At 34.8% G+C, this 23,755-nt stretch overlaps 1 long non-coding RNA gene across 5 annotated transcripts in view; it reads left to right on the forward strand.

Moving 5' to 3' along the window:
• Positions 1 to 23,755, forward strand: part of LOC141378436 (uncharacterized) — a 373,512-nt gene that overhangs the window by 48,160 nt on the left and 301,597 nt on the right. The window contains exons 2-3 of one of the 5 annotated variants that reach the window (XR_012393077.1): positions 16,989 to 17,072; positions 19,265 to 22,470. The exons of the other annotated variants lie outside the window; for them this stretch is intronic. This is a non-coding gene — a long non-coding RNA (uncharacterized lncRNA). Of the gene's footprint in view, positions 1 to 16,988; positions 17,073 to 19,264; positions 22,471 to 23,755 lie in introns of those variants that run through there. 5 annotated transcript variants of the gene reach the window in all.

Genomic DNA, 23,755 nt, shown 5'->3' on the forward strand with positions numbered 1-23,755 from the left:
GATTTCTGGGTTTACTTTTCTATTCTGTAGTCTAAGTGAGCACTGCCTTCTGCTGGACAAGTTGTGCTATCACACTACTGATTACGATTATATTTTTCATAGTTTCCTAAATTATTAGCTATTGAATGACATGTAATTTGACTTTTGCAGTAGATATGTTGCTACCTATTTGATTTAAGATATTGTTGTTAAATTTTTATTTAAGTTCATAGATGAAAGCTAAACAGCACTGTTCATTTGACACTGCTTGTTGTAAAGTGTAATAAGTTCAACTGGAAAGAATGCCACCATGTTGCTGCAGTAATGAATTTACATAAGAACACTAATAATTCATATTGGCATGTTTTGTTTGTCACCTTGAATTATCTAAAGTGATTTATCTAAGGTTTGTGGTTTTTTTGGTTTCTTCACTTGACCACCTAATCCAGATTTGTCTTTTATTGCAATTGAAACCTAAAATTATTTTTTTCATAATTTAAAATGCATCCAAATTATTTAACATTAGTACTTTAAATACTAGTACTTTAAATACTAATACTTTAGTACTTTAAAAACTATTTTTAAAAGTATTTAAAAATACTTTTTATTTAATAAACAGGGTTAGTTAAAATGAAATATTTAAAAATGACACGTCTTGTGTGAGGCATGGATATGCGTTATGGACATGCAATGTTTATGCAATCATATTTTTTTTACCTATACCCCTATACCATTTAATGTAATTTGTTACACAACAGAGCCATTTAAAATAAACTTAAAATGGGTGATTAAATGTGCTCAAATATATTTTTTTAACCGGAATACTTGCTCACATTTTTTTGTTAATGCTTTTTCTATTTTAAATTTATGTTTGTGGTAATTTCAGTTTCTTGTTGAGTCTGCAAATAGAAAGCATGAGAAGGTAATGAACAGACAGTTTTTGTACAGTGTTTGTGTGTTTCCTGTCACTGTGGGCTGCAGGGCACAGTAATACACTGCAGAGTCTGATACTGCAGCAGAGGAGATCTCCAGATCTACTTGTTGTTCACTTATACTCATTTCCCCATCCATTCCGGGGATTTTAGGATCTGCATATGTTACAGATTTTGTAGCTGACTTCAATACAAGAAGCAGAAATTCAGGTTTTGCTCCTGGATACTGTGGATACCAATGCAGACTGTATACACTGCCATCATATTTGCATGAGAGCTTGACTGGAGTCCTCTCAGTGATATAAACATCGCTCTGCAGTGGTCTTATTGACTGTGCCAGTGTATCTGCAGAAAATAGAAAACTTTTTTTAGGAGTAATGAACAGATGTAAAACGCAATAAAAGATTGTAAATAAATGCTAACTTGAATTGTTAATATATTAAGCATTTCAGCTTTAAACGAATCAGTTTAGTACAGAATATGACTTACATTGTGTTACTGACAACACCAGCAGACAGCAGTGAAGCATCATCTTTGCACAACAAACAGCAAATGAAACTGCAGACAGATGAGCATTTCTGTCAAATCCTGCAGAGCTCCACCCAAAACTCCTTTCAACACATTCAGAGTCACTGAATCTTTCTTTCACACTCTGATCTTCTCCATGAGGTTTTAGTACAGTGTAGCTGCTCTTTCTGTCACTGTGGGCTGCAGAGCACAGTAATAAACAGCTGAATCTGTGACTGCAGCAGAAGAGATGGTCAGATTCACCTGCTTCTCCACTTTATTCACACTGGCGTTCAGTCTTGGGAAAGGAGGTTCAGCATGAAACACTGTGTTTGATTCATAAACAAGCAGCAGATATTCTGGTGTAGATCCTGGATAATGTCTATACCACTGTAAATTGTCTGCTCGGGTATCATATTTGCATGACAGAATGACCGTTTCGCTCTCAGCGGCCTGTTTTGTGCTCTGCAGTGCTGTTATTGACTGGCCAAATGATTGATCTGCAAATACAGCATGAAAAACATCTTCAGAATAACAAAAATACATTGTTCTTAATTTAATTAATTTATTGAAATTAAAAAATTAAACAATGAAAAATGCACTCACCCATTAAGACTAACAGTATAAGTAGACAAACAAGAGAACTCATTTTTACATTACTGAGGAACAGACTAAAATCACATGGTAGATCAATGGTAGCACAACATCCTGAAGCTCCTCCCACATATCTTAGGATGGTTATGAATACATGAAAATGTTATTTTACTCTACATTTCACTTATGTATTCTAGTGTATATGCCTAAAACACCTAATACTTAAGGAGGTAACTGTATGGGTTAAGGTAGGTTTGTACGTTTGTAAGTTAGTACAGTTGTAAAATACTGTAAATAGGACAAAAAAACTAATTGCTACAAAAAAGGATTTACAGGTTTATTTTAGTGCATAAAGCATTGATAGTTTATATATTAATAAATCCTGCTGTAATTTTAGTTTTTCAGCTCTCTTCTGAGATTGAACAATTGACATAGAAATATGTAGTATGTTGTATGAGGCTTAAGTAAATATATGTAAAGCCTGGTAAACGGTTTTGCTATATTTGTTTTATTTGTAAGGACTCCCCCTGAAATAGAGCTGGGCCAATAAATGATGTTTTATCAAATCGGGATATAATTTGTCAACAATAAGCTCTGGACTTTTTACTCTATAATGATCGAATGGTAAATCACACAGAAGAAATGTGCAACAATGGGAATCTAAAATTGTGTTGATATTAGAGATGTCCCGAATTTTCAGCAACCAAAAATCTTTCAGCCAAAACTGATATGCCATTTAATGGATCCTTTTATTTTTGTGGCGTCAGTCTTTGTTGGGGTACTCCTTTTTAAATCTGGAAGCATTAACAACTTAAATTGAAATATATGTCATTATTGTTCTTTATGGAAAATAATTATCTAGACTGCATTTTACCATGTCGCCCAGCCCTACTGGAAAAAGAATAGTTTTCATGCATTAAAATGGCAAGATGAACTGACAATGTTTCATTTGTAGTTTTTTACAATGTAGATTGTACCAAAGCAGCGTAACATACTATATAACGATCTACGATACGATAAAGAAAATAATAAAAAACCACAACAATATTTAATGTAGAAGAGCAGTGTTAGGATGCTTGTGTACACGTGGTCATCTTTACATAAGGTGAAGAAGCTATCTAATTATATAATATGAATGAACAATGAAACAATAAACCTCTTGCTTTATTCTTTTTATACTCGAGTACTGTACCAAAATGCAAAACATGCTCTTTTTATTCCATCATTCCTGACTGAAAAGAATCCAGCTGTCATTCTTGTACAGTGTTTGTGTGTTTTCAGTCACTGTGGGCTTCAGAGCGCAGTAATACACAGCAGAGTCTGATATGCAGCAGAGGAGATCTCCAGATACACAAGGTTATTCTCCTCATTTAATTTAGCAGATAGTCCAGAAATTGGAGGATCAGCTGGTTGGATCAGCTTGGCTTCACTAACCAAATACAGAAACTGTGGTTTGGAGCTGCTGTATTGTCGATACCACATGAGAGAGTCACTGCTGTAAGAGCCATTGTAATTACAGGACAAAGTTGTGGAGTGACCATTGATGACCAATTCAGATGAAGAGAGAGGAGCTATTCCTTCTCCATGAGTATAATCTGAGACCGACAGAATATTTGTTTATCCATTAAATGATTAATAATTTCAGTATCTCTTCTTCTGTAAAAAATCAAACATCTTACCTGAAAATAAAGAATGAACCAGAGACCAAAGAGAAACATCATAGATCATCACAAGCAGCACAAACTGTAACTGACAGATTCTTTGCACTTTTTAAATGTCCTTTTTAAAGTGATGAACCAATTCAAATCTTCTGTAAGCTGTGAATGAACACTGCCATCTACTGTACAGATTTTGATATTACTTTGATTTTGTAATTTCATTCTAATTTTATTAGCTCTTTGAGGACAAGTAGTTTGACTTGGTGCAGAATTTACAGTGTATTGTTACGAGTTTAATTTCAGACACTGCTGGATAGTCAGTTGACTTTATAGAAGTACTGTTAATGAAATCTAGAAGCACTGCTAATCTGACAAGACCAAAAATGTGTTAAGGTGTTATCAGGTGTAAAACTGTTTAAAAAAAAAAAATGCCACCATGTGGCTGTAATGATGAATTTACAGTAGAGACTGTGCAGCATGGTCTTTTCAGTTTCTCTTCTGCTAGATTATGTCCTGCTCCAATAATTATATTATATGTTTTTCCCCACTCTCAGCTGGAAAAGCCAGCAAGTAAACATACTGTATAAGTCATTTTTTACTGTTTCTTCCAGCTACTCTTATATTTTTTTATATAAATAAAAAAAAAAAACAAATGCAAAATGCATAAGTTTAGTTTTTAGTTTAATTAAATAGAATGATGAACAAAGACACGATCGAGGAGATTTTCAGAAAATGGAAATTAGGGGTGTAACTATATTAAAACCGAACCGAAATATCGCGATACACCAATCACGATACGTATCGCGAAACTCTCGTGACGTACCACGGTACTCTCACGGCCCCTGCTGCCCATTGTTGAGGTTGACGTCATATGTCTCTAATTAATTGAACCAATTTAAACACATCTTTGTTATCACATTTGATTAAATTGTTTTAGTAATGATGGTTTCGTTTTAAATATTATATTCTAAAGTAAATCATTTTGGATTTCCAGTGGAGTACAGGAATGGAATTCGTGTAGTAGACAAAGCGCATGCCTATCTATCTTAACTGTTTCACGAAACTTACTTATAAGCAACAAAACTGCTAACAAAAGTGATTTAATGTACAAAAGTGAAACCAGAATAATGCCCAAATATATACAAAAAAGATAAATGTTTACACTAATAAAAATAATATAATAAAGTAGCAAATTCAAACAAAAATTTGTTAAACTCGAGCAAGGGGACAATAGTGAAGCCAAACAAAAGAAAGAAATATAACAAAACAATTCTAACTCATGAATAACCACTCTTACCTCGCTAAAACTTATGAAAAGTAAAAAAAGGTCTTCAGCGCCGTGCACCTCATTCTTCTCTATACTGAATAAAATAAAGATGACCTTCACCTCTTACCTGATGTCTTTAACAATACATTTACTACGTGTTTGCAAAATAGAAATCGTATGACATTTTCCCTATCCACCTTACACTGAGAAAAGAATGAACTTGAGGAGATGCAGTTTAATATTGTTGGGTAGGAGCGGAGCCAAAAAATAACATGCAAATCAATTAAAATAAAAATGTACAAACCTCACAAAACTTCTTAAAGTGGGCAAAAGTAATGCAAAATAATTTTGCCCAAAGGAAAGTTAAGCAAAAACAACAAAAATCATAATCATGTCAGAAAAATACACGAAAAACGAGATCAAAGGAAAAAGCGCTCTCTCTCCCGCTCTTCCTGACATGCCTTTTATATTCCCGCGCTACGTCGCCAAATGATGATAGATCGGTCTCCTGACCAATCAGCTGTCATGAAGGCGGACTTACAGAAATGACAGGCATAAGCTGTTGTGAATGCAGACCTACAAAAATGACAGGCATAGAGGGAGCGGGAGAGAGAGAGAGAGAGATCGATTGAAGAAGATCTTTCACTAGTCTACATTGCAGTTATTTATTTAATTTTAGTTTACTTTGTTAATATGGCTGCACTAAAGAGAATATTTTTTTTCTGTCTAGTCTATATAGGAGGTATTTATTTAATTTTAGTTGTTTACTCTGTCATCACATTTTTAGTACAGTCAGAATACCAAAGTTAATAAAGAAAAAGTTAAGATGTTCTTGTTATTAAGTGAATCTATTGTTCCTTAGCATTGCTGTTAACACCTCTAATAGAAATACAGTCAGAACAGTTAGAAATAGGCTAATAAATTTGCAATGAAACAAATAATAATAAACATTGATTTTTCAAGTGGTCAACGAGAAAAGCATTCGGCCTAATACTGCTTCAGAAAGTACATTAACCTTTTTTGCTTACAGCAATGTCCTAAGATTGAACAAGTTATCCTTATTTCTAAATGGAGCCACACTCACTGCATTGGGTACAACAGTACTCCTGCGGGAGTGCAGGTCTGTAGTTTACAGCATATTTTGTTGGCCTTCTTGATTATCTTAATGTCTTTGGTATAAGGGGTGTTTGTTGTATACTGTAGGAAATCTGTTTGTAAAATAAAATCAGGACCACAAAATCTGCAGTTTTGTCTTTGTTCATTTCAACTGAAGCTTAAGCAATAATAATAATAATAATAATAATAAAAACTTTTCATTTTTTCACTTTTCACTTTTAATGGAAATTCAAATGGGCAATGGATATGAAATGTTTATAAGCAGATAACAGCAGTAGCAGATCACCACCACAGATCACATTTCTGTTGAAAATATGTAAAACAGCGACATTGTGCTCTTTCTCTTGATAGAGGTTTTTGTACAGTGTTTGTGTGTTTCCTGTCACTGTGGGCTGCAGGGCACAGTAATACACTGCAGAGTCTGATATTGTAGCAGAGAAGATCTCCAGATCCACTTGTTTTTCACTCATGCTCATTTCTCCATCCATTCCAGGGATTTTAGGATCTGCATATGTTACATGTCTGATGACTGACTCCATTACCAGAAGCAGAAATTCAGGTTTTGATCCGAGGTGCTGTCTATACCAATGCAGACTGTTTGCACTGCCATCATATTTGCATGAGAGCCTGACTGGAGTCTTCTCAGTGATATGAACATCGCTCTGCAGTGGTCTTATTGACTGTGCCAGTGTATCTGCAGAAAATAAAAGCTTTTTTAGGAGGATGAAGATGTTAAGAAAATGTACATCAAAGCAACCAATACAAGATTGCAATTAATTACAAACTTGAATGAATATAAATACAGGTAACCTAAAGCATTTCAGCTTTAAACAAATGAGTGTATTACAGTATATGACTTACATTGTGTTACAGACAACACCAGCAGACAGCTGTGAAGCATCATCTTTGCACAACAAACAGCAAATGAAACTGCAGACAGATGAGCATTTCTGACAAATCTTGCAAAGCTCCACCCAAAACACTCATCAACACATTCAGAGTCACGGAATCTTTCTTTCACTCTCTGATCTTCTCTATGAGGTTTTAGTACAGTGTAGCTGCTCTTTCTGTCACTGTGGGCTGCAGAGCACAGTAATAAACAGCTGAATCTGTGACTGCAGCAGAAGAGATGGTCAGATTCACCTGCTTCTCCACTTTATTCACACTGGCGTCCAGTCTTGGGAAAGGAGGTTCAGCATGAAACACTGTGTTTGATTCATAAACAAGCAGCAGATATTCTGGTGTAGATCCTGGATATTGTCGATACCACTGTAAATTGTTTGCTTGAGTATCATATTTGCAGGACAGACTGACCGTTTCGCTCTCAGCAGCCTGTTTTGTGCTCTGCAGTGCTGTTATTGACTGACCAAATGATTGATCTGCAAATACAGCATGAAACAGTCTTCAGAATATAACAAGGAAAGCACGTTGTTCTTAATTATTGCATTTTAAATGTGTAGTTGCATTAAAAGAGCAATGTAGAATTTTTTTTGAATACCTCAATGAAATGATGAAATGAAACAATTAAAAACACTCACCCATTAATGCTAATAGCACAAGTAGGCAAACAAGAGAACTCATTTTTACATTTCTGAGGAGCAAACTGAAATCAAATGGTAGATGAATGGCAACACAACATCCTGAAACTCCTCCCACATATCTTATGATGATGAATTCATGAAACATACATCACCCTGCAGCCCAAGACAGGTTGCTCACTGATGCCAGGGTTGTTATATGAGAAAGTAGGGCTGTGCAATTAATCGAAAATCCAGTTTCGATTTCGATTTTGGCTCTTAACGATTATGAAAAACCATTAATCGAGATAAACCATCATAATAATTATTGTTCCATAACCTTCATTTGTGTAATGAAAAAACAAGTTGAGAATCAAAAGACACGTGAAAAAGAAACATATCAGAGCCACACTATTCTTAAAGTAACAGTGCGCAATATTCCTGCTGCCGCCTGTTTTTTTTTATTAATCAAAACAACAAAAGGAGAAAATCCCTCACTGCTCTTGACTGAAGGACTTTTATAGCTAATGTTTTTTTTTTCTTAAATTGAAGATGCTTAAAGCAGTTTAAATATAACAGATTTAATAACTCATTTCTAAAAACTGATTTCTTTTATCTTTGCTATGATGACGGCACATAGTATTTTACTAGATATTTTTCAAGATACTAGTATTCAGCTTAAAGTGACATTCAAAAGCTTAATTAGGTAAATAGGCAAGTCATTATATAATGGTTTCTTTTGCAGACAATCAAAAATATACATTGCTTAAGGAGGCTAATAATATTGAGCTATTAAATAGGTTTCAAAATATTTAAACCTGATTTTATTCTAGCCGAAATTAAACAAATAAGCCTTTCTCCAGGAGAAAAAATATAGGAAATACTGTAAAAAAAATTCCTCTGGTAAAAATAATTTGGGAAATATTTATATATAAAAATAAAATCACAGAAGGGCGAATAATTTTGTTTTCAACTGATAATAGTTTTGAATAATCATGATTACAATTATAACCAAAATAATCATGATTATGATTTTGCCCATAATCGAGCAGACCTAGAGCCTGATGAATATATTTTAGCTACTTTTTATTTATACTCTAGGACCAACTCTGAAATGTAGAGAAGAGTAAGAAAGGTTTAAATGCAGCATAATGGCAACATGCACTGACAAAATTAGTAATACATGTTTTGATATGGTTTACTAAGAACTTTACTTAGAGTTTTGGTACTAAAGTATGTTTTTAAACATCCAGTTTTTCAAAATAACTTCATCTATATTTATGTACCACTATTTGCTTTGTAATTTATTTTTTTACACTCAAATGCTGTAATTCTTCCTGACCATAGAGTTTAATAAACAACGACTCCAGCTGTCATTATTGTTCAGTGTTTGTGTGTTTCCAGTCACTGTGGGCGTCAGAGCGCAGTAATACACAGCAGAGTCCGATAGTGCAGCAGAGGAGATCTCCAGATACACAAGGTTATTCTCCTCATTTAATTTAGCAGGTAGTCCAGGAATTGGAGGATCAGCTGGTTGTTCAAGCTTTGCTTCACTAACCAAATACAGAAACTGTGGTTTGGAGCTGCTGTATTGTCAATACCACAAGAGAGAGTCACTGCTGTAAGAGCCATTGTAATTGCTGGACAAAGTTGTGGAGTGACCATTGATGAAAAATTCAGATGAAGAGTGATGAGCTATTCCTTCTCCACTAGTATCATCTGAGACAGACAGAATGTTTGTGTTTAATACATCAAATTATTAATCTTTTTTAGTATCTCTTCTATAAACAATCAAACATCTTTCCTGAAAAATAAAGAATGAACCAGAGACCAAAGAGAAACATCATAGATCATCACAAGCGGCACAAACTGTGTAACTGTCAGATTCTGTACACTGTTTACATGTTTTGTTTTTTTGAAGTAATGAACCAATTCATATCTTCTATAAGCTGTGAAAGAACACTGCCCTCTACTGTACATATTTTGTTATTACTTTTAATATACTTATTTCATGCATTACTAATTTTATTAGTGGTATTTTGACTGTTGCTAAATCTATAGTATATCGCTATGTATTTAATGTAAGATGCTGTTGGTTGTTAGTCAGTTGACTTTATAGAAGTACTGTTCATGAAACCTAATAAACTTAACCTGAAAATACTACAATATGTTGTAGGTGTAAGACTGTACATAATGCCACCATGTGGCTGTAATGATGAATTTACAGCAGTCACTTATTACACAATTTTTTATTAGCTTTCTTGATTATATTAATGGTTTTGTCATTAGGATGTTTTGGTTTGTAGGCAAACGGTTTGCACAAAAAAATCTTGAGCACAAAATCTACTGTTTTGTTTAACTTTATTTCAACTGAATCTTTAGCAATAAAAATCACATTTTCATAATGGAATTTTTAATGGGTAATCATCATAAAATACTAGAGCAGGCAGGTCCCACCACAGGTCACATTTCAGTTTATAATTTAAAATATCATAAATAAATGTATAATAATTAGGATGTACTCTATTTATAAAGTGGTATATTAAAATGGTATGTGCAGCGTTTATAAAATCATTATGTTAAGCCGGTATTTGTATGTTTAAAAGTAAATTGCTACACCATAGGGCTATTTAAATAAATGTAAGATTAAGAAGGTAAATACAGTAACATTTGTCTTATGAGTTTGCGGGGCAAGATTTTAGGTAACAATTCATTCAGATTCATTTGTAAGTTTGATTTGCTTGTTTTGTTGACATCTTTACTTGTGCATTATTTCACATTAACTCACATTTTCATATCATTAAATCTGCAATCAGAAAACATGCGGAAGTAATGAACAGACAGGGTGTTTTTTTTCTCTTGATAGAGGTTTTTGTACAGTGTTTGTGTGTTTCCTGTCACTGTGGGCTCCAGGGCACAATAATACACAGCAGAGTCTGATACTGCGGCAGAGAAGATCTCCAGATCCACTTGTTTTTCACTCATGCTCATTTCTCCATCCATTCCGGGGATTTTAGGATCTGCATATGTTACAGATTTTTTAGCTGATTCCCTTACAAGAAGCAGAAATTCAGGTTTTGCTCCTGGATACTGTCGATACCAATGCAGACTGTATGCACTGCCATCATATTTGCATGAGAGCCTGACTGGAGTCCTCTCCGTGATATGAACATCGCCTTGCAGTGGTCTTATTGACTGTGCCAGTGTATCTGCAGAAAATAGAAAACTTTTTAGGACAAATGAACAGATCAAGACGTTCAGAAAATGTACAATAAAAAAACAATAAAAAAATAATTGTTAATTTTAACTTGAATTATAAATATATTAAGCATTTTAACTTTAAACACATCTGTTTAGTAAAGTATATGACTTACATTGTGTTACTGACAACACCAGCAGACAGCAGTGAAGCATCATCTTTGCTCAACAGACAGCAAATGAAACTGCAGACAGATGAGCATTTCTGTCAAATCCTGCAAAGCTCCACCCAAAACTCCCAATCAACACACACATCCTGGGGTCTGTGTAAGTCCTAATGCCCCAGAATAGTAAAGGGGATGCTATACACTGTCAGTGAGTGCTGTCTTTCAAATGAAACATTAAACCAAGTTCAAGACTCTTTGTGGTCATTTAAAAATCCCATGACACTTGTCAGCGTATCATCCAAGTGTATGCTGCACTCTGGTGGTCGTGTGGAAAGAGCCCACCCATACGATTGTAAATAGCTTTGGGTGTATGGGAATTACACAAAAAATTTGCTATGTAAATCTACATTTTACTTTGTTACATTTACTTCATTTTACTGTGTGCTTCCAGTTTACATTCTATATTGAGCCTATTCTGCCGTGCGAAAGTGCACTCATTTTTGCAATTTGTTTTAGAACTTCTGATTCAGTTGCCTATGGAAGAAATGACTAGAAATAATAAACGTCAGAAAACATTCAAACTATTTGCTCTTCAGACAAGTGTGTTCATGACTATAAATAAAAAGTAGAATAATATAAGAAAATATCAGTTTACAGCATCAAGCAAGCTGTTATTAATGTCAAAAAAAAATCAGTGGATGTAAATGATATTGGAAGAGCCAAAAAGATTCCAATGGCTGTGATTTGCTTGTACATGAAGAAAAAGGTCAGTAGGTTAAGGTGTTAGAAATATGAGAACCTAAACCAGAAGACTCGTTACAAGCAAGGTTTTTTTGAGACGTGTTTGTTGTTCTGCAGTCAAACAACATAAGAAGTTCACAAGTTTACCGGAGCTGACAAGAGTCTCCTTTAGTCTAAAACTGGTCTAACTTAGGCCCCGTTTACACTAATGCGTTTTAGTTTGAAAAAAGTTTTACTACGGTTACGCCATCCAGACTACGCCGGAGTTTTCGAGTGCCAAAAACAGAGCGTTTTGGAAATGCTTGAGAGCCCGTTTTCATCCTGTAATGCTGCTGCTCTGTCTAATTGTGGATGGGGGAAAACGCAGACATCTGAAAACGGAGGCGGGGCTGCTGAGATTTGCTACTTGATCCGCTTGTTAAGTGTGACGTCACGCAAAGCGGCTTCCGGGTCCAAGCGCTTTATTCAACTGAATAGGGAGACTCATGAAATGGTAATAATAAACATTTACAAAGCGATTTAAGGCATTTGAATCACGATCGCAGTATATATGTCCATGCCTAATATCCAATGGCCAGAAAGTGATTATTTTTTATAAATTGTAAAATTTTTGGTGTTTGTTATGCAGCAAGCCCAGAGATTGTTGTGCACACTATGATTCTATATAAAATGAACTTTAATGTGTGATAGGTTTAAAATGTGATCATAAACGAATGATTTCTCCACTCAAATGAGTGGACCTGGAAACAGTATTTACATACGTCACAAACACGTCACCACTTAACAAGCGGATTGGGGCTTTTGTGTCATTGCATATCCTTCCCTTATTCATCAAGCCCCTATCACATGACTATAAACATGGCTTTAACGTTACCGGAAGACACAACACCAGCCTTCAGTGCAACAACAACATAGACACAGAAATAGGAGCGTTGTTTGCACTATTTTCTGTTTTAGGCGCCATTGTGCAGTTACACTCTGCCTTTTTTTTACTACAACAGCTGCATATATTCGCTAGAACGCGCATGCGGATCGTTTTTGATCTATAATGTGTTTTAGCATGAAAACGGCGTTTGTGTAAAGGGGGCCTTACTTAGTATGACAAGTCTGATTTGAGACAGAGTCGTCCTGTCTATTATATGTATTAGAAATGGCAGTGTAGAAAATGGGCATGACAAGTTTAAGTTGAAAATCTTGTTTCAGGGTCGTGGTGAGATCCTGAGATTTCACCTGCCCTGACCAGCTTGTAAGTATCACCCAGAGTCAAAGGCACGGTCGCCACCTGGGCTGCTAGAGTTTTGAAGTAAATGATATCTTTTTCTTCCACAACACCCCACACTGTCTCCTCTGTCGAATAAATTCATTTCAATATGTTAATGAGATCACTTTGGCTAAAGCAAGCAAGTTAAATGAAGCGACAAGAAAAGAAACCTTGGAATGTAAATTATAGATGTTATTATCGAAGGTAGAAAAATCTCCATTAACTGTAAGACAGTATTTGTATGTTTAAAAGTAAACATTTACACTGCAGGGCCATTTAGATAAACGTGAGATTAAGAAAGTGATTGAGGTGTAAACAAACCAGTAGCAGTACACACAGTAACGTTTGCCTTATGAGTTTGTAGGTTACAATTCATAAAGATTTGTTTGTATGATTTGCTCGTTTGCTGACATTTTCACTTTTTGAAATCCATTATTTCACATTAACTCACATTTTTTCAAATTATGTCATTAAATCTCCAAACAGAAAACAACATGCGGCAATAATGAACAGATATGCTGTTCTTTCTCTTTATAGAGGTTTCTGTACAGTGTTTGTGTGTTTCCTGTCACTGTGGGCTGCAGGGCACAATAATACACCGCAGAGTCTGATACTGCAGCAGAGGAGATCTCCAGATCCACTTGTTTTTCACTCATCCTCATTTCTCCATCCATTCCAGGAATTTTGGGATCTGCATAGGTCACAATTTTGCTGGTTGACTCTGTTACAAGAAGCAGAAATTCAGGTTTTGCTCCTGAATACTGGCGATACCAATGCAGACTGTATACACTGCCATCATATTTGCATGAGAGCTTGACTGGAGTCCTCTCAGTGATATAAACATCGCTCTGCAGTGGTCTTATTGACTGTGCCAGTGTATCTGCAGAAAACAGAAGGCTTTTCTTTAGGAGAAAATGAACAGATGAAGATGTTCAGAAAATATACATCAAAGCAATCAATACAAGATTGCAATTAATAACTAACTTAAACATAAATACAGGTATTATTAAGTATTTCAACTTTAATCAAATCAATGTAGTACAGTATATGACTTACACTGCGTTACAGACAACACCAGCAGACAGCAGTGAAGCATCATCTTTGCACAACAAACAGCAATTGAAACTGCAGACAGATGAGCATTTCTGTCAAATCCTGCAGAGCTCCACCCAAAACTCCTTTCAACACATTCAGAGTCACTGAATCTTTCTTTCACACTCTGAGCTTCTCTATGAGGTTTTAGTACAGTGTAGCTGCTCTTTCTGTCACTGTGGGCTGCAGAGCACAGTAATACAGAGCTGAATCTGTGACTGCAGCAGAAGAGATGGTCAGATTCACCTGCTTCTCCACTTTATTCACACTGGCGTTCAGTCTTGGGAAAGGAGGTTCAGCATGAAACACGGTGTTTGATTCATAAACAAGCAGCAGATATTCTGGTGTAGATCCTGGATATTGTCGATACCAGTGTAAACTGTCTGCTTGAGTATCATATTTGCAGGACAAAATGACCGTTTCGCTCTCAACAGCCTGTTTTGTGGTTTGCAGTGCTGTTATTGACTGGCCAAATGATTGATCTGTGAATATTTTATGAAAAAGACACAGCAATTTCAGTCATTTACTTACAATATTTGCTGTCATGAGTTGTTGCCTTTTGTTTTTCTGTGTAGTCATGTAAACAGTAATGATTTATGATAATTAAAGTTAAAGTAAACATTTACTCACCTATTAAGATCAACATTACAAGTAGGCAAACAAGAGAACTCATTTTTGCATCACTGAGGAGCAACCTGAAGTGAAGAAATAGATGAATGGCAAAACAACATCCTGAAGCTCCTCCCACATATCTGATGATGATGATGATGCATGTACTTTCAGTGGTAAAATAGATGCACATTATTATAAATTCCTTGCCTAAAACAGTATTTATTACCAAGTCGTTTTAATTATGAAATATAAATGTGCTACTGGAATGTTAACTTTTTACTATGTGGCTTACTACAACATAATCAATAGATGTCATTACCCTACAGTTGCACAGTTTATCTGTGCAGTATTTTGATGATACGGCAGCTTCAATAAACAAGCCATGCCACTTTACTTTTGAACTGGAGATATAGTCAGTACAGCAAGTAAAGTTTTATTATTTAGTATTTACTTAACACGTTGCCGTATGTTTAATTTCAAAAGCTATTTTGAGAGCCCTTCTGATTCCAGTTCAGAATGCAATAAGAACTTGCAAATGGATATCTGGTATAGCATCGTAAGAACTGTTTATGATTAGGGGAGTCAAATCGAAATCGATTGAAATTTATGCTCAATTTCGATTATCGAATCAAAAAATAGAATCGTCGATGCTGCCACGCCCCCATGTCATGTCAGCTTGTCTTGCCAAGCGGGAAAAAACAGGCTTGTTGAAGTGCTTGTTGAACTGCAGAAGCAGGAGACCCGTCGACAGAGCTTAAATCCTCTCCTCTTTCAATGAAGTCGCCGGTGTGGAAGCATTTTGGATTTCCAGTGAGTTATGTTGACAACGTTCGTGTTGTCGACAAAAAAAAACACAGTTTTGCAAGCTCTGCTATGTATGTATTACGTACGGTTCGTCCGATAGACAACACCAGCATCGCGATCCTCCGCCCGCCCCCGTTGCAAATCCGCTCGCGAAAAGTACACACTCAGGCCCTGTTTACACCGTCTTTGTTTTTAAATGGCATTTTAGAACGACAACGATTTGACATCCACAGTGGCGTGTAGCATTTCTGAGCAGCCCTCCTTCCTCTCTACCTCTAAAAATGCACATCACGTGACCACACAGACACAGACGCACACACAGCCATGTGCTCCAGACAGCAGGTCCAGGCAGTCAGAGGACTGCTTCAATCTTTCACTCACTTGTACTTAGTCATTTTAGCGAACACCTCAGATACTGTTGGCTGATTCCTGTTGGTTGTGCGTCTTTTTTACTGACGCCATTATAACGACACAGATCACTGCCTATTCACGAGTCCCGCAGAAAAAGTGATTGACAGGTGGTAATTATGTGTGTATCTTGCCTTTATTCATTTACTATAGGATTTGTTTATGGGTAAAACAAAGACCATGCAGGTCAGGTAGTTTAAACGGTAGGCTACAAATAATTAACTGGTCATTAATTAATTAATTATTCATAATCAAGAATCGAATCGTGCCTTTAGAATCGAAAATGTAATCGAATCGAGGATTTGGAGGATCGTGACACCCTTATTTATGATACATGACAACCCAACATAATAATTCTTCAGTCTTTATTAGTAAAAAAAAAAGTACAAGTAAAAATGGATGCTACAGTAATAGTGAGTAATATATAAATATTCTATATATATTCCATATTATGCTAATTATCTCTGAAATGGAGTAAAGGAAAGGATAACATATTTTATCATTATGTAGCATAACTGCATGATGTCCTGACAAAATTCAAACTAAAGTGTGACTTGTGCGCTGTGCTGCTGTTTTTGTTGAAAGACTTAAAACCAGGTGAAGACAATAAGACATCTTACGCCCCATTCACAGCCCCAACTTCAGACACGACCTCTGTCAAGCGATAACGCTGAAGTCCCGTGTGAATGGGGCATTAAACTTAAAATCTTGGATTTAAAGTACTGAATGAAATTGATTGTAGAAGAGATGCAGTCAGAAGTTAACGAGAAATAGAAATGACCTTTTAATTGTAGTTTATTAACATCTACTTCTACCTGAATCCTAAACATAACCCTAACATTATTTAAAAATGGTAATTATGCTTAGTATTATTTATAATATTTATTAAATTACCCATTGTATTTTATTAATGCCTACCCTAAACCCAAACCTCACAGTAATGTAAAAACAGTAATTATTGTTGTATGATAATTGTATTGTTGTAATAATATAAATAATAATTATCGTTAACTGGGTGTAGATATATCCCTTCTAAATTTTAACCATTGAAATTGACCAGTATCTAAACATGAATTATTTCATAAGCATAGAGCACACTCAATAAACAAAGACTCCTTCTTTCATTTTTGTACAGTGTTTGTGTGTTTCCTGTTGCTGTGGGCTGCAGAGCACAGTAATACACCGCAGAGTCTGATATTGCAGTGCTGGTGATGTCCAGGTACACACAATTTTTCTCCTCGTTTAATCTAGCAGATATTCCAGGAATGGGAGGATTAGCAGGTTGTTTAAATGCAGCTTCGTTAACTAGAAAAAGGAAGTCTGGTCTGGATCTTGGGTACTGACGATACCACTGGAGAGCATCTGTAGCTGCTGAGCCATTATAAATGCAGGACAGGGTCGTTGTTTTCTCCTCTGGGACGGTTTTGTAACCCGAGACAGGTGCAATTCCCTCACCAAAGGCATCACCTAAGAGGATGAAATTGAGAATAATAAATGGAAGAGATTAACAGAAATGCAACAAAAATTCTAAGTGTTGATTGTGGACTTTAATAGCTGGTTTGCTTAATTTTATTTATTTATCTACCTGTATAGTAAGATAATAAGAGCCACAGGGAAAACTGGAATAGCATTTCTGACAATGAATAAATGACAACTGAGTCTGAAACCCTATTCTTTGTGTTATAAGCACAAGCAGTTTATCAAAGAGGATCTAAGCATATTTAGGTAAAGAGGGCCCCCTTGTGGATTGTTTTTGCAAATTGCATCGAATTTAGGAAATTTATGTTGACCTCAGTTAAACATAATTTAGCCTAATTGTCAGATCCAGTGAGAACTATTTGATACTTGTAAGGAACCATAAAATCATCTCCAGTCAGTACCACATATTACACCACATAGCAATTAATTAGGGATTAATAGTTTTTTTTTATTTTGTTATTTTTTTTGTGGCTGATAATGATTTTCATAACACTTTCATAAAGGGTAAACACACAGTGTTTCCTCCTATACTGATAAACTTCTGGTGAATGGTTAATGTAAATTTTTATTTTATTTTATAGGATTTCTTTTACAGCATCATTGTTGTATTGTAATTAAAATATAATCTATTACATCAGAGGTGCTCAACCCTGTTTTTAAATCGACCTTTTTGCAGAGTTCAGCTCCAACCCTGATTAAACACACCTGAACCAATTAATTAGGAACTGAACAGCACTTGATCATTATAGGCAGGTGTGTTTGTTTTGGGTTGGAACTAAAATCTTCAGGACTGTAGATCTCCAGGAACAGGGTTAAGCACGCCTGAGTTAAATAGACATCAGCACTCATTAGGTTGTTCAAGCATAAAATGAGATGAAAACCTGTTTACATTTGCGCCTGTCAGAATCAGCAGGCGAGCGCAGAAATGCCATAGAAAAAAAATACTAGGGTAAAACAAATGTTTATGTTAATAAAATGTAAATTAATGCAGTGCTTCTTGGACATTCTGAGACCCACTTTGTATTGTATATCAATCAGGCACTGAAGGTCATTGATTTTTAAAGAAAACATGTTGATTTTGTAATGGCATACAGTTTACCGGAAGCATTTGAATATGATTTTTAATATTCAGCATTTTTCTTAACACCAATAACTTCTATTTGACATAATACTGAAATTAAACATATTTATTAAGCAAACTTAACAAACAGTAGCCAGTGTATGTAAATTATAAATTTTGCTGCTCCAGAAAAATATTGTTCAAGAAGATTTAGCCCAACTAACCGATGGTTTTGTGCCAGTTCTTGGGCATAGTACACACCAGCTGCTTTCCTATTGGACATCTCCTCTTTTGTACATATTAGGCTCAGGTCTGATATTTTGTACAGATTATGTTTAGATTTTTTGAGTATTTAATCATTTAATGATTTTAATGATTTGATCTTTTTTCCATGTAATTATTGAGCCATTGGCATCAGCCATTTTTATATTATTAATACATTATATTTTACTTTCAATCTTTCATCTAAAGCTTGTATACCATATCAATTTGGCCAGAATAAATAAATGACAAGAAATGTGTGAGGAAAAAAAACATGGTTTAATCTGGATATAGCTGTCCACAAAATGTCAGGAAACAGCAATTATTAGGACAACATGATTCTTATTGCATTTATAATTAAATTGTTTGAAAAGTATATGCATTTTTTACTGAAGCAGCAATTCAAAGAGGAAAAGCACTTTATTATATGATTATGATTTAATTTCTGCAGCATTTTTCTATTGCACATAGGTTTTTGCACAGTGTTAGCATGTTTTCAGTCACTGTGGGCACCAGAGCACAGTAGTACAGAGCAGAGTCAGTCACTTCAGCAGAGGAGATCTCCAGATTCACACGTTTATCACTCATACTCATTTCTCCATCCACTCTAGGAATGGGAGGTTTTGCATGTATAACTGTCTTTGTTGGCGACTCGATGACAAGCAGCAGAAATTCCAGTCCTGATCCAGGATACTGTCGATACCAAAGCAAACTCTGGACACTGACATCATATTTACATGACAGAGTGACTGTCTTTCCCTCAGTAACTTGTGTCGTGCCCTGCAGTGGTGTGATATTTTGCGCAAAGCATTCGTCTGCAAAATGAGAAGATGTTGTTTAAAAAGAAAGTGAATGGAAAACTGCTAGTGAATTAAAAAACTGCATAATCTTTGCATTTGGATTGATATGTATCCAATGTATAATAAATAACTATATTTGAGTTTTGTCAATTTTAGTAAAAAACTTTTCTGTTGGTTTAGAAATCCTTGGCATTTAGCCCCGTGTAAGCCTGACATTTTATTCATTATGGGTTTAAAATGTTTTTAATTTGAATTGATAAAACCTGCAGAAATCCTAATGTCTATATTGTGTATAAATTGCATAAATTGGATATTTAACTGGATTCTTACATACCTTGTATTACTGTCAGCAGAAGCAGGGAGCACAGGAACATAATGACTGCACTGTAAACACTAAATGAAGCTGTGATAGAGAATTGAAAGTGCCTCTTGAGTATCTTTCTAAGCTCCACCTACTGTACACATCTCATCATCTGAGAGCTGAAGATTAAATAAAACTAGTCAGAATAAAAAAGGCAGAGAAACCATGAGAAAAGACATGTGAGAATGTGAAATGTACATTTGTAATGGACCCATTTTCCGTTTTTTTTTTAGTAGCTGTAGTCGGCATAACTTAGAGCACTGTGAATGGTAGAATACAAAAAAGAACTTTTTACAATCTTATTTGCTCAAATAACAAAAGAAAAACTTCACGATGGTGTTATCAAGACTTTCATAAAAAGGAAAAAAAATTGTGTGAGACTGATAACGGCAGCCGGAGGAGAGAATTACGCCACACACGTTTAAAAAGATTTTAATAAAAAAACTTTCAAAGATTTAAGATGCTGATGACCGTTAAACATGCCATGACAGGCTTGTGAAAAGGGTCTATAGTAATAATAATAATAATTTTTTTAAGGGATATTTAATAGTAATAATTTGTGAAATAATCACATTGTGTGTTATAAAGCAGATGCAGACAAAAGACTTGCAGATTCAAATGCAGTTTATTAAAGGTGAGGTTGTACAGGCAGTGATCATAAACGGGAGCAAAACAGTATCACGAGTAATCCAAAAGACGAGGTCAAAATACAAACAAGAGGTCAGACTAAGCGGCAACAAATCAAAACGAGGAACAAGGCAAGAATCAAGAACACTTGATAACAAACCAGTAAAAATGCTTTATAATGTTCAGTACAGAAACAAGATGCAGCAGTGTGTGAGTGAAAGTAACGTGGGTGTGTGCGTGTGTGTGTGTGTGTGGTTCTTGTAATCAGTGAAAATGAGCAGTAGCTGTGTCTGTGTAAATGTCCAGATTATTGTCAGCTGCTGTAGGAGTTGATGAGTGCAGAGAGTTATAGGAGTTGTAGTTCATTAGGAAGTAATCTTCAACAGAGAAAACACTGCTGGCAATTACAACAGACTACAGGAAGTGTAATTGGATCAAAAGATTTTAGTTTATATCTAAAAACAACACTGCCAAATTAAAGTTTAATCGTGAAACTATGCATAACATAATATAATATAATTCAATATAAGGAAATGTAATTTAATATAGCTTTTTCAGTTTATTTTTAAAGTGGATTTATAACCATTTTCTTAAGTGTTTTTTTTTTCTTTCTTTTTTTATATTAGGTGAATATCCATATTTAGCTTCAACGTACATGTCTGTTTCAGTTTCAGAGATCCGCAGGTGTAACCACAACCTCATTATGACCTGTAACCTATAGCAGGTTTCAAGTACTAATACACAGAGATTGATATCAGTTTAACCTAGAACTGTGCTTGAAACGACTTATTTTTAGACACCAAAGAACTGCTCTGAGAACACACCAATGAGGCTGAACATCATAATACTTTACTTACAGTTAAAATGAGTAAACATTTAATTAATTCAATACAATTAGTACAAGTATGTAGTATGTGAATGTTGTTTTTGTAAACTAATAAGTTGTTTTTCAGGGAATTTATTTCTTTTTTACTTTAGGATGCATTTATGATGCTCCACACATTAAACACATTTCCCAGTGTCAGGTTTTTGTACAGTATTGTTGTGTTTCCTGTCACTGTGGGCTTCAGGGCACAGTAATACACAGCAGAGTCTGATACTGTAGCAGAGGAGATCTCCAGATCCACAACTTTCTTAGTTTTGTTGATTTTCGGCGTTAAGCGCTCTGGTATGTTGTCACTCTTCAGTCCGCTTTCGTAGATGTAAAGGAGGAACATTGGTGTCGATCCGGGATATTGACGGTACCAGTGAAGATTATCAGGTGCTCCACTGTAGTTACATGCAAGTTTTACATATTCCCCTTCAAATGCTTGTTTTTGTGGGTCATGGGATGTTATCATGTTTGTCTGGATGATACCTATGAGAGCCAGCAAAATAAAACAAGAAGATTTTTACAGATCACAATCACACAATCTTTTTATTGGTTTATTCTTAATATAACAAACAGTAGCATACAAAATGCATACAAAGATTGTTTACAAATTTAGAAAAAATGATTAGAAAAACAATAACAAATGCATAAAGATAATCCTACAGAGACCAGCAGGGTAAACACGTTCATAGTGTAAGTGAAAATTTAATTCTCCTCTTTATCCATTTCCTTATGATCACCCTTCATTTTGGCTAACATTGTTTTCATATAACACATTCTCAATCATGCATCCATTCATAATTTAAGTGTAGGGTATTAAATGTCTTTCCAAAACCTCAGAATTCTACGTGCTGCTGTAGTTATACTGTCTTTTGCCTTTTTTATTAAAAAAATATTAATCAAAGCAATTAAATTATTGTTTAATGAAAGTCACTAATTTTGAAAATAATTAATCAGAACTCACCTATATGAAGAAACAAAATGACAAAGACAGAAAGATGCATGTTGGTTGATGCTGTCAGAAAGACTAACAGTGAATGAGGTTTTCACAACAGAAGACAACCTCAAGTCAAGTCATGTCAAACTAGTCTGAGAGCTCCACCTCTTGAAACATTGCTGTACCTACTGTACTGGAAGACAAAAAGACAAAAAAAAAAATTCTCAAATGAGTTCACTGGTGCAGTTTTCACTTGTGTGCTCAAGTAATCAATCGCCAGGCTTTGACATTACATTACAATCACATCCACTACTGAAGAATATTCAGTATAATGATAAAAGCACTCAACAAATGTGAGATTTTTGTTGGTCTGTTTTACATCAAGTACTAAATTAATCTCACTGGTACAGTGTAGAACACATGTAAAAGTTCATAGTTTTATGCAAGATCACACCCTTATTGGAATCTTTACCTGAAGGACAAAACAAGGCTTTGACCACCGTTCATTTTTAACCTGGTTTATTATTGAGTCCTATTGTAGTTGGATGATGTCAAAAGACAAATGAACAATTGTTGATTTAAACTACTTTCTGCTGTCATAAATATAACTTCACAACTTTGCTTAGAATATAAGTGCAAGATGCTAAATTGTATACAAAATGTTTCCTATAGAGATTATTTTTAGTTATAAAGAAAGTGTTAATATTGCGTTATGCTTGTGTAGTATACATCATCAGTGTGTGTATTTGGTGTTTTAATTGACCTTTTTTAAACCTCATTTGCTGAACAAATGTCTTGTTTGTCTTATTTTAGCATTGCCTCTTTTGAGAGAGGTTTTACATATTTGTTGCATATAACAAATGAAAGCTTGACTTTATTGGTGATTTAATTTTTTTGTCCTTTGGAGGGCATATATATTTTCATGCATAAAATATTTACAAATTTGTGTTGGTCTGTGTATTGATGGATAAAAAATATCAAATATATGGTTTAATCACTTCCCATGTTGACAAGAGAGATGTAAACAGTGAAATATTAATTTTAAGACTTTTCATTTTGACGTTTCTGAAACATCTGGATCCATTTGAGTTCATTTTGAACCAGTAGATCCGCATACAAATTTAAAAAAACTGGTTAAATAATTTTTAGTAAAGGAACCAAGTTATCAACCATTAATTAATCAATAATTGAATAACAATTTAAACAATTTTAATTTATTTTTCTACTTTGTGTACTAATAAAAAATGTACTTATAAAAACCATTTATTCACCATGATCAGAGTCAATATGATCTGGTCCAAGCAGATCTAACAAAGATAAAAGTCAGATACAGATTTAGCATGTATTGTTAGGGTTCAATGTTTTATTTTGATTGAATATTTATTAAATTTAAAAATTTTGACAGTTCACTTATAAAACCACTAAATAATGAATAGATGATAAAAATCCCACTGTCAATTTAGGATTACTGTATGTGTAAAATAAAGGTATTCCACGTGTTGCAGT

This window comes from Danio rerio, chromosome 2 (genome assembly GCF_049306965.1).
Source record: "Danio rerio strain Tuebingen ecotype United States chromosome 2, GRCz12tu, whole genome shotgun sequence".
In the NCBI taxonomy this organism is placed as follows: Eukaryota; Metazoa; Chordata; class Actinopteri; order Cypriniformes; family Danionidae; genus Danio; species Danio rerio.